This window comes from Schistocerca gregaria, chromosome 2 (genome assembly GCF_023897955.1).
Source record: "Schistocerca gregaria isolate iqSchGreg1 chromosome 2, iqSchGreg1.2, whole genome shotgun sequence".
NCBI lineage: Eukaryota > Metazoa > Arthropoda > Insecta > Orthoptera > Acrididae > Schistocerca > Schistocerca gregaria.
The window spans coordinates 673,932,768-673,944,531 of NC_064921.1; positions in this window are offsets into that span (position 1 = coordinate 673,932,768).

Genomic DNA, 11,764 nt, shown 5'->3' on the forward strand with positions numbered 1-11,764 from the left:
GAATTCCACAGTAAGACTTATTCTGACATTCAGTTTATACATAGCACGAGCAATTCTCTCCTCTACGTCCGATCCTCAAACACTGTCCGGCAGAAAAAAAGAAGCACCCGTAAGAGGAGGAAGAAACGAAATTAAACGTATGAGTTGGGAGGACATGTCTATTATTCCAGTAATCACAAAATCGAGTAACATTTATAAATAAGTTGAAGGTATGAGCTCACTGTTCATTAAGACGTAACACCCCCTCCGGCACTGACGCAAGACTGATTCGGCACTGTATACTCTCCTGAGGGAAGTTGGTCCACAATGTTGCAACTGGTCCTTGATATCCTAAATGCTGGCATTGATACAGAGTTAACATCAAGCTGACTCCACACATGCTATGCTAGGGACAGGGAGTACTGCAACATCACTCAGACACCTCGTAGAGTGAGGTGCCAAGTGTTGAGTGCATTGTCCCGTTGAAAAATGACACTACGACACACATGAGGACGCAAGAAGTCCATGACGCATAATTGTGTCGCCTCGGCTCCCTGTCACTGCTATGCGTGACCTGAAGTCATATGTCATGGCTGCCCACGCAATGTCGCCAGGAGTGATACCGATGTGCCTCTCCAAAACATTGGACGAACGAGACCTCTTCTCAGGCAGCCCCTGTACTGTCAACAGTCATCTGATTTCGCGGCGATGTTCATCAGCAATCCAAACTTCCAAATCACGGCACCACTCCAAACACAGCCGTTTGTGTTTTGGTGTTAACGGCAGCTTATGGCCGGGATGGTAATTTCCTGGAACACCTGTTGCTAGTTTCTGACCAATGGCACAGAATGTCACAGAGTGTTGCAGGGAGTCCATTACTTACTCTTGAATGGTAGGTGCAGATATGAAGGGGTTATGATATGTCTGGTGAGCAATACTACAATCATCTCTTGTGGTTAGGCACGAGACTTGACGACAAACATATTTTCCCTCACGTTAGTATGGGTGCCAAGCGGGTCCTGGACCAGTTTTCACTCTGTCTATGCCTGCGTCACTAGAGTCCAAGACAGTTAATGGATCCCTACCATTTCTCCTCTCCTTGGCCTCATCCTCTCCTTCTCCCTCCAGGCCAGTTGCCTAATGTACCAATGGCGGGCTGTTATCCTACAGCTTTGTTGCCAAAGGTTGTTTATTTAGGATTCATATGGCTGTAATTTATTAGGCAGTTAGGTCGGGATTTATTCTGTTGTTTGGGGCCAGACGACGGTGTTTATTTAGGGCCCTTATCACTATCATTTATTACCTAATTAACGTAAGTTATCACGCTTGTCTCCATAGTTTATTCCCAACATGGCTGCCACAATGACATCACACACTCAAACATGGTGGTCCAAGATGGCTGAAGGTCAAAGGACCAACAATATTGCGGATATATAAAGTGTTCTATGAGTCCAATCAATGTCATGCCAATGACGTCACACCGCACATAGCCCAGTGGAAAGAAAAGTAACATGTAACTGTTTACATGTTAATCGCCAGCACTGTCTAACTGTAAAATTATGAAAAAATCAAAGTGAGATAGTTGTCTGACAGTCTATATTGCATGATTCATTAATTTAAACGTATTTGAAAGTTTTGGTGCAATATAACACGTCATACCTTTCCAGTGTGTATGTGTTTCCCCATCAGTTTTAATCAAAGTACATGCTCGCTACAAAACAGTTACACTGTGGAGGTATTGGGCTCGTTTTTTAAACAAAATACACCTCTGCTACATAACAACTTGGCCTCCTATCTCTCACTATGCAGAGCGCTATCAGAATAAGAAAATAAACTGTTAAAAGTAAGCCACCCTCTGTGACAGAGCGGTTCTAGGCGCTTCAATCCGGAACCGCGCTGCTGCTATGCTCGCAGGTTCGAATCCTGCCTCGGGCATGGATGTGTGTGATGTCCTATGGTTAGTTAGGTTTAAGTAGTTCTAAGTCTAGGAGACTGATGACCTCAGATGCGAAGTCCCATAGTGCTTAGATACATTTGATTTTTTGTTGAAAGTACATACAAAGTTAGCAGCCATATGAGGTTTCCCATCGCAGCTCCATTATCACAACACACACTCGCAGGAAATTAAAAAGAAAGTAGAGGCTAATTGAACGCTGATATTTCGAGAATAACGGATAATGCTTAACGAAATAAAGCATAATCACAGAAGTTGTACATTTGTTATGCCCAAAAACATGCGTAGCACGGTGATGGTCTGTACGACGTAAGTGTGATTGATTCTACTGTATAATAATAATAACCACACAACCAGGCAATAATTTCTGTAACATATACTTTGCAATAATTAAGAATTAAACACATTTGTTGGAGTAGTAGTGCATGCATTGTATTCCACTGTCACTCAAAAGTGTCCCTCCAAGACAGGAATCGCTGACTGACTAACGAAGGGCCCGCAGATGGTGCCCTCGATACAAACTGTGTGCTGTGTGGAGTCACAGATCTGTACTCTGGACTGTGTGTCACGTTTAAAAACGCGCACTGTGGAATGCACTGTCCTTACAATAACCGAAATAAGCAATTCCTACGTTGTTATTTACGGAAATTTAACATCTTTCCACAAACTCCTCTGCTTTTAAAAGCGGTAATGACTCAATTTATTTTTGGAAAAGAAGGAGATGGCGACGTATTTTTTACGAAAATCATGCAAATACTATTACTATGCAGCCTCCATATAAAAAGAAAATTCTGAACGGACCTATAAAAAAGTTTTTTCTAAACAAACCTATTACTTACATTTTGTTCTGAACGTGGAACTTCGGGTACCTCCATCATTTAATCTCGATTCCAGTTCTTTTCGCGAAAGACACATGGAAACAATGTGGGTGAAGGTCGCGGTTAAAGCAGGCTCAGACATGGTAATTGGATGTCTCTATAGGCCCCCTGGCTCAGCAGCTGTTGGGGTTGAGCACCTGAAGGATAATTTGGAAAATATTTCGAGTAGATTTCACCACCATGTTATAGTTCTGGGTGGAGATTTTAATTTGCCTGACATAGTCTGGGAGACTCAAACGTTCGTAACGGGTGGAACGGACAAAGAGTCTAGTGAAATTTTTTAAAAGTGCGTTATCTGAAAACTACCTTGAGCAGTTAAAAAGAGAACCGACTCGTGGCGATAACATATTAGACCTTCTGGTGACAAACAGACCCGAACTATTTGAAACAGTTAACGCAGAACAGGGAATCAACGATCATAAAGCGGTTACTGCATCGATGATTTCAGCCGTAAATAGAAATATTAAAAAAAGTAGGAAGACTTTTCTGTTTATCAAAACTGACAAAAAGCAGATTTCAGAGTACCTGACGGCTCAACATAAAAGTTTTGTCTCAAGTACATATAGTGTTGAGGATCAGTGGACAAAGTTCAAAACCATCGTGCAATATGCGTTAGATGAGTATGTGCCAAGGAAGATCGTAAGAGATGGAACAACAACCGAGTTAGAAAATTGCTGCGGAAGCAAAGGGAACTTCATAGCAAACATAATCATAGTCAAAGCCTTGCAGACAAACAGATATTACGCGAAGCGAAATGTAGTGTGAGGAGGGCTTTGCGAGAGGCGTTCAATGAATTCGAAAGTAAAGTTCTATGTACTGACTTGGCAGAAAATCGTAAGAAATTTTGGTCTCATGTCAAAGCGATAGGTGGATCAAAACAAAATGTCCAGACACTCTGTGACCAAAATGGTAGTGAAGCAGAGGATGACAGACTAAAGGCCGAAATACTAAATGTCTTTTTCAAAAGCTGTTTCACAGAGGAAGACTGCACTATAGTTTCTTCTCTAGATTGTCGCACAGATGACAAAATGGTAGATATCGAAATAGACGACCGAGGGATGGAGAAACAATTAAAATCGCTCAAAAGAGGAAAGGCCGCGGGACCTGATGGGATACCAGTTCAATTTTACACAGAGTACGCGAAGGAACTTGCCCCCCTTCTTGCAGCGGTGTACCGTAGGTCTCTAGAAGAGCGTAGCGTTCCAAAGAATTGGAAAAGGGCACAGGTCATCCCAGTTTTCAAGAAAGGACGTCAGAACTATAGACCTATATCTCTAACGTCGATCAGTTCTAGAATTTTGGAACTCGTATTATGTTAGAGTATAATGACTTTTCTGGAGACTAGAAATCTGTAGGAATCAGCATGGGTTTCGAAAAAGACGATCGTGTGAAACCCAGCTCGCGCTATTCGTCCACGAGACTCAGAAGGCCATAGACACCGGTTCCCAGGTAGATGCCGTGTTTCTTGACTTCCGCAAGGCGTTCGATACAGTTCCCCACAGTCGTTTAATGAACAAAGTAAGAGCATATGTACTATCAGACCAATTGTGTGAGTGGATTGAAGAGTTCCTAGATAACAGAACGCAGCATGTCATTCTCAATGGAGAGAAGTCTTCCGAAGTAAGAGTGATTTCAGGTGTGCCGCAGGGGAGTGTCGTAGGACCGTTTCTATTCACAATATACATAAATGACCTTGTGGATGACAAAAGAAGTTCACTGAGGCTTTTATCTGATGATGCTGTGGTATATCTAGAGGTTGTAACAATGGAAAATTGTACTGAAATTTAAGAGGATCTGCAGCGAATTGACGCATGGTGCAGGGAATGGCAATTGAATCACAATGTAGACAAGTGTAATGTGCTGTGAATACATAGAAAGAAAGATTCCTTATCATTTAGCTACAATATAGCAGGACAGCAACTGGAAGCACTTAATTCCATAAATTATCTGGGCGTACGCATTATGAGTGATTTAAAATGGAATGAGCATATAAAGTTGATCGTCGGCAAAGCAGATGCCAGACTGAGATTCATAGGAAGAATCCTAAGGAAATGCAATCCGAAAACAAAGGAAGTAGGTTACAGTACACTTGTTCGCCCACAGCTTGAATACTGCTCACCGGTATGGTGTCCATACCAGACAGCGTTGATAGAAGAAATAGAGTAGATCCAACGGAGAGCAGCTCGCTTCGTTACAGGATCATTTAGCAATTGCGAAAGCGTTACGGAGATGATAGATAAATTCCAGTGGAAGACTCTGCAGGAGAGACGCTCAGTAGCTCGGTACGAGCTTTTGTTGAAGCTTCGAGAAAGTACCTTCACCGAGGAGTCGAGCAGTATATTGCTCCCTCCTACGTATATCTCGCGAAGAGACCATGAGTATAAAATCAGAGAGATTAGAGCCCTGACAAAGGCATACCGACAATCCTTCTTTCCACGAACAATACGAGACTGGAATAGAAGGGAGAACCGATAGAGCTACTCAAGGTACCATCCGCCACACACCGTCAGGTGGCTTGCGGAGTATGGATGTAGATGGAGATGATGTAGATTGTCAGTGAACGTCTAATTCTTCCAGTCTTCTGTGTTGTGATCATTTCACAATACACTCGTGGCAGGAAGTAATACGTTCCCCAACTCTTCGTGGACCTACTCTGCAGCTCGGCATTGTATCTCGTCTACCTGTTCTATTAATGTGATGTGGAAGGGGTCCGAAGCTGACGAACAATACTCAGAGTCGGTCGAATAACTGTTTTGTAAGCCAATTCTTTCATGGATGTGTTACATACGCCGAAAATTCTTTTAACGAATCTGACCTGCCATCTATTCCATATATTCCACATTCGGTTTAAGTAGTCATTTCACTTAACCTCGGTCCAGATGGTTATTTCGTGGTATTTCATGATCGTTAGTGTTCATAGTTATGTTTCACTAGTAGTGTAGTCATACTGTATTTCTTGGCCTACTCACGTGCACTGCATTACATTTACTTACACTCAGTGTCAACTCTCAGTCCCTGTGCCAGTCATCAACCTCCTGCAGCTCTTCCTGCAGTTCCCTAAAATGTCCTGGCGTAGCTATCTTCTTATAACCCTTTCAGGCCTGAATTTGTTTTTTGGAGGAAGCAAAATTTTTCTTTATGCTCTAATGCTCTTAGAAAATTTTTAACGATTTTTGATACATGATTTCTGCAAATGTATTTACTTGTTTTCAGTATGTACTTTGAATATTTGACTTTTTATGGACTAAAATAAATAATTTTTAAATATTTATTGTTGTAATCAATAAACCGATAGTTCAATAATTACTATGAAAAATAACAGCAATAATATTCAATTATTTAGTGGAACATAACCAACCTACAACTTTCGTGAATTCCGGCAGTCACAAGATGCTGCGCACTGCTACATTCACTTGTTGATATTTTTACGGCGATGCCCAAAAGGTGGGAGCAATCGCGCATGATGAACAAATTGAACATTGACAGACGTGTACGTGAGGTTTCTACTGAAGAAGAATATTTCTGTTGCAGTTAATACACGCTAATTATTAATATAGGGAATTGTAGCCAGTGGGTCTGAAAGGGGTAAAAAACCACATCATCCCACATAATCTGTGACGAACATCATGGAGCTTCCGATATTATCCACTGTATCACTTATATTGGTGCAGTTGCTTTACGAATCTGTCACAACCAATCAATCATGTAAGATGTTTTTGTCAGTGGTGTTAATATGTGATTCATGTGGGTCCATGTGTACTTTTTTATTGTTATAGAATAATCAAGCTACAATAGTAGTGCCATGTGTGATTTGTAGTTGAAACGTTATGTAATTTGATACGTAATAATACAGACAATTTTATGTTGACACAAGATCGAATTTTTTATTTGCAGTCGGAGACCCCTAATCGTAATTACATATTACTATAAGCAAGCTGCATGTGTTTTGTGCACGTACTGTTACTCACCGATAGGTGTTTACCTACTTAGGGAGCAAATTTAGCGGTCTATATTTATTAAAGTTACATCACCCAATCAATCCCTCCCCCCCCCCCCTCCCCTACAACTTGGCAGCTACATAGCACCATTTCGCACTAAAATTATATCTACTGCAAAGTTTTCCGTATTTGGGACGTTTTTGATATTTGTGATTCGTGTCTATTGTGGCAACATCATATGCCACCCCAACTAAAACACGTCAGTATCAACTGTAAAATGCCTTAACTGTGTTACTTGGTGGCAGCACAGGCTCGACATCTATACTGCATCCTTGCCCAGTGAAGTAATACATACTGCAGAGCTTCAGTCTGTTTGTTACACAGCCGCGCGGTCTCGGGCGCATTGTCACGGTCCAGGGCGCCTTGTCACGGTCCGAGCGGCGCTCTCCCGTCGGAGGTTCCAGTCCTCCTTCTAGCACGGATGTGTGTGTTGTCCTTAGCGTAAGTTAGTTTAAGTTAGATTAAGTAGTGCGTAAGCTTAGGGACCGATGACCTCAGCAGTTTGGTCCCATAAGACCTTACTACAAATTTACAGATCGATTCTAATCCGCGATCAGAGATCTGTAGTCAGATATGACAAGTAAAATGTGTGTGTGTTTTTGTGCTCAAAGTGTTACTCTATAGACCAAAACACCTCCATAGGGAGGAAATTTAGTGCTGTATATTTATTAAAGTATCAGCATCGGAGTCCTTTTAACGCAGGATGTCACTCCAAGGTAATCATTATGTTCCACCCAAACAGCGGTATAGAAAGGACTGCACTAAGAAAAAACTGTTGACAGAGGATGTTATCCCAGCATGGTGGCTGTTATAATATTTGGTTGACTTCTATATCAGTTGTAGTAGAATAAAGATAAGATTTTTTCAAAAATTACGGAAGGACAGAAGAACATAATATTACCATACCAGAAGCTATGGTTTGTAGCTATGGAATGAAAAGAGTTTTTGACCCTCCTCCTGACGATCAAGGATGAGAAAAGATTATAAACTATGTTCTGTCTGCCAATAGCCAACTGCCTTGACGCAGTGGTAACACCGGTTTGCGTCAGATCACCGATGTTAAGTGCTGTCGGGCTGGGATAGTACTTGGATGGATGACCATCCAGTCTACTAAGCGCTGTTGGCAAGCGGGGTGCACTCAGCCCTTGTGAGGCAAACTGTAGAGCTACTTGATTGAGAAGTAGCGTGTCCGGTCTCGTAAACTGACATACGGCCAGGAGAGCGGTGTGCTGACAGCATGCCCCTCCGTATCCGCATCCAGTGATGTCTGTGGGCTGAGGATGACGCGGCGGCCGGTCGGTACCTTTGGGCCTTCCAAGGCCTGTTCATATAGAGTTGTCTGCCAATACCTTTCATTATTTACTGAAAACTACGCAGTGACTATTAACACAGACTAGAAGCATTATATGTAAATATTACATCAAAGTTGAAGAAACATATTTTTCTGAGTTTAGGACATTTTTCTCCGCAATACTATGAAATATAAATATTGCTCAATTACGATTGGTGCCAGCAATTATGTTATTCCACAAGTCTTAAGAAAAGAACCAATACATCCAGCAGACTTATGAATTATTTTAAATACAGGGCATAGAAAAATCTGGATACAATTGGGGAGGTATCCTCGGTGTTACAAAGTAGCTTAAATCACTTAATAAAAGCAAAGCTTCTGGTCCAGTTTATATACCAGTCAGGTTCCTCTCAGAGTATGCTGATACAATAGCTCCATATTTACCATTTATATAGAATCGATCGCTCACAGAAAAATCCGTATCTAAAGACTGGAAAAATGCTCAAGTCACACCAATACACAAAAAGGGAAGTAGAAGTAATACGTTGAATTACAGGACCACACCAGTAACGTCGATCTGCAGTAGGGTTTTGGAACATATACTGTATTCGAACATTATGAAGTACCTCGGAGAGAACGATTTATTGATACATAGTCAGCACGGATTCAGAAAATATCGTTCTTGTGAAACGCAACTAGCTCTTTAAACTCATGAAGTAATGAGTGCTATCGACATGCGATGTCAAATAGATTCCATATTTTTAGATTTCCAGAAGGCTTTCGACACCGTTCATCAAAGGCATCTTCTAACGAAACTGCGTGCCTATGGAATATCGCCTCAGTTGTGCGACTGTATTCGTGATTTCCTGTCAGAAAAGTCACAGTTCGTAGAAATAGGCGAAAAGTCATCGTCTAAAACAGAAGTAATATACGGCGTTCCCAAAGGACGTAGAGGCACTCAATTGTTCCTGATCTATATTAACGATATAGGAGACAATCTTAGTAGCCGTCTTAGATTGCTTGCAGATGATGCTGTCATTTACCGTCTTGTAAAGTCATCAGCTGACCAAAATGAATTGTAAAATTATTTAGATAAGACATTTGTATGGTGCTAAAAGTAGCAATTGACCCTGACTAAAGAAAAGTGTCAAGTTATTCACATGAGTACTAATAGAAACCCACTAAATTTCGATTAAGCGATAAGTCACACAAATCTGAAGGCAGTAAAGTTAATTAAATATTTAGGGATTACAATTACAACAAACCTAAATTGGAACGATCACATAGATAATGTTGTGGGTAGAGCAAACGAAAGACTTCGGCAGAACACTTAGAAGATGCAACAGGTCTACTACAGATACTGCTTACACCACGCATGTCTGCCCTATTCTGGAGTTTTGGTGTGCGGTGTGGGATCCGCATCATGTGGGACTGACGGATGACATCGAAAAAGCACAAAGAAGGGCGCCTCACTTTGTTTTATCGCGAAATAGGGGAGATAATGTCACAGACATGATACGTGAATTGGTGTGACATTCATTACAACAAAGTACTTTTTCGTTGTGACGGGATCTTCTTATGAAATTTCAATCACCAGTTTTCTCTTCTGTCTGCGAAAACATTGTATTAGCACCAAACTACATACGAAGAAATGATCATCACGATAAAATAAGAGAAATAAGGACTCGCACAGAAATATTTAAGTGCTCGTTTTTCCCCTCGCGCCGTTCGAGAGTGGAACGCTAGAGAGACAGCTTGGAGGTGGTTCATTGAACCCTCTGACAGGCACTTTATTGTGAGTAGCAGAATAATCATGTAGATGTAGATGCAGATAGAGCCCAAGATATCGGAATTTCTCATAAATGACAATGGAAAGTGGTCATATATGGGAGTGTTTGCTGAGAATAATTGATTGAGGACATTTATTCGTTAAGGGTAACAAAAAATTCTGTTTATACACCCCCATTCTCATTTTCTTAAAAAGGTTGCTTAATTTGTATCTTAATATTGTAATTGAATATTAGTCATCTAGCAAGAGAAAGTTTTTACAGAGTTTAAAACTGACAGAACAACTACGCTTAGTAGTAAGTAACCTGCAAATATTGTGAAGTTACAGTTCTACACGGAAATTACAAAACATAGCGTGTTTGCAGTAATCCATAGGCCTTCCTTGCACATCTGCAATGGACTACTCATTTTCCAGTATCAGTTTACACTCTTCCTTTATGGAAGCTGTTTCCACCAAATGGTCCTGCTTTCGTTTTTTGATTTCGAACTCTTCCATCCAGTGTTCTTTTTTATACACACAATATCCCTCTTTAAGAGGGATAGGTATAAGTCTGTTCGATACATTGGTTCTTTTTCTTATGGAAATGGAAATGCCGTGTGGCTAGGGCCTCCCGTCGGGTAGACCGTTCTCCTGGTGCAAGTCTTTCGAGTTGACGCCACTTCGGCGACTTGCGTGACGATGGGGATGAAATGATGATGATAAGGACATCACAACAACCAGTCCCTGAGCGGAGAAAATCCCCAACCCAGCCGGGAATCGAAACCGGGCCGTTAGGTATGACATTCCATCGCGCTGACCACTCAGCTACCAAGGACGGGCCCTTTTTCTTATGACCTGTGGACTAACATTACTCCTGGGTACCATTCTTGATTCATCCATTTTTATGTTGGATGCTATGGTGGTGGACAATATCCTAGATTGAGAGAAGTATATTTCTTCAGCTTCAATATAACACTCATGTGTAATACTTTGGTCACTTTGTTTGAGTCTGTTAGCAGTATCCACATAGTTTGCATGTAAATAATTAAAACTCTTGGCATAGAGAAAATAGTTTATAAGCTTTTCTCATTCTTAATTATCAGGAAGTTTTACTAGAACACCACACATCGGACAACTTTCCTGTGTTCTTATTGACCCAGTAGACAAATTGCAGAACACTGTTAAATACAAAAAAGCAACTGTATTGTAAGATATCTAACAATTTACAGCACATAGAAGTGATTGGCACAAAGTGCAGGAGAGTTTGTTGGCGTTAGATAAACTTAGACACTATTCTACTGGATCAAACGCACCATTCATTTGCAGTTACATATCGTAGGTTCTAGTCAGGTAATACCACGTTCCTTTGCAAAGGAAGAGGTAAAAATTTCTCGTAGACACATATCACTGCACTTTATAAATTCAGTAAGTTAGTTATCAATAATTTTGTTCACTTCTGAGTTTCTGATGTGACATAATTTTTATATACATAATTATACTGCAATTGGAGCTCATCCACTTTAGTCTGTTCGAAATGTCTTATCATGGTTTTCAATCACACTGCTGTTGGATTGGTCCTCTTGTGTTAAGAAATCGTTGTCTGATGTTAGGTAATCACACTTCACGGTTTTGTGTAAAATTACAGTAAAATCTTCCGTTATTTCCAGGTCCATAAGGTAGCAGTTATCAATTCAATTTTGTTGTAATTTTCCAGGTTAGAATATCTATTTTAACGGCTGACGATTTCGCTTTATATAGTATCGCTACAGGATTTTTGTTTCCTCAAATTGGTTTCCTGTGCCTCCTTGACAATTTTTCTGATATATATGTTTCTGTCGCATTATTATTCCTGTGTAATGGAAATGGTAATTTTGTCTTTACACTGTGTCTCACAGA